This window comes from Pterocles gutturalis, unplaced genomic scaffold, assembly GCF_000699245.1.
Source record: "Pterocles gutturalis isolate BGI_N339 unplaced genomic scaffold, ASM69924v1 scaffold39026, whole genome shotgun sequence".
NCBI lineage: Eukaryota > Metazoa > Chordata > Aves > Pterocliformes > Pteroclidae > Pterocles > Pterocles gutturalis.
The window spans coordinates 1649-2299 of NW_010106801.1; the positions used below are offsets into that span (position 1 = coordinate 1649).

Here is a 651-nt window from a genome sequence, read left to right on the forward strand (position 1 = left end):
GGGGGATGCCCAAGGGGACAGGATTTGGGTTGGTGGTGGTGGCACCAGGATGGGCAGCCATGCGTCATGTCCTGCGGGCAGAACCACGGACTGGGCCATCGCGAGCTGCCAGGTGCCTCCTGCCAGCCGAGCAGCGGCAGCCCCGCTTGCTCCTAACCTTGTGCAGGTGCAAAGCTAAAAATAGTGGCTTAAAATGCCGCAGAGGTGGCTTAAGGTGAAGCGTTTCACTTGGCAGTTTGGGCAGGCTGAGAGCACATCCACAGCCAGCTGTCACCTCTCCGTGAAGAGCAGGGCTTGGTCTCCTGGGGATCTGCTCTCCTGGGTGAAATTCCTGCCGTGCTCGTGCCTGTGCTGCCAGGGAAAGGCAGGACACGGGCGGCCGTGGCAAGGGGAGACCGTGGGGGCTGCATCCCGGCTGGCATCCCACCTGGGTCACCCCTCAGCCCCAGACCTTGAGCAGCAGCTCTGCAGGGACCTTTGGGAGGTTTGGGGGCCAGAGGATGTCTGTGTCCAGGTGCTGACTTGGCCGTCAGCACGGCGTCCTCCTCCGCAGAGCTGACCTCTACGTTTCCTCCTCCCCCACTGCTTTTTCATGCCTTTCCTCCCACATCCCAGCTGTCCGCTTGGAGCTGGCTGCTCCGCACGCTGCTG

The 651-nt window shown here is 62.8% G+C and overlaps 1 protein-coding gene across 1 annotated transcript in view; it reads left to right on the forward strand.

The window, feature by feature from the left end:
- SLC9A1 (solute carrier family 9, subfamily A (NHE1, cation proton antiporter 1), member 1) overlaps window positions 1–651 on the forward strand; it is a gene marked incomplete at its 3' end in the record, with an annotated part of 5230 nt that overhangs the window by 507 nt on the left and 4072 nt on the right. The gene's annotated exons all lie outside the window — the stretch shown is intronic.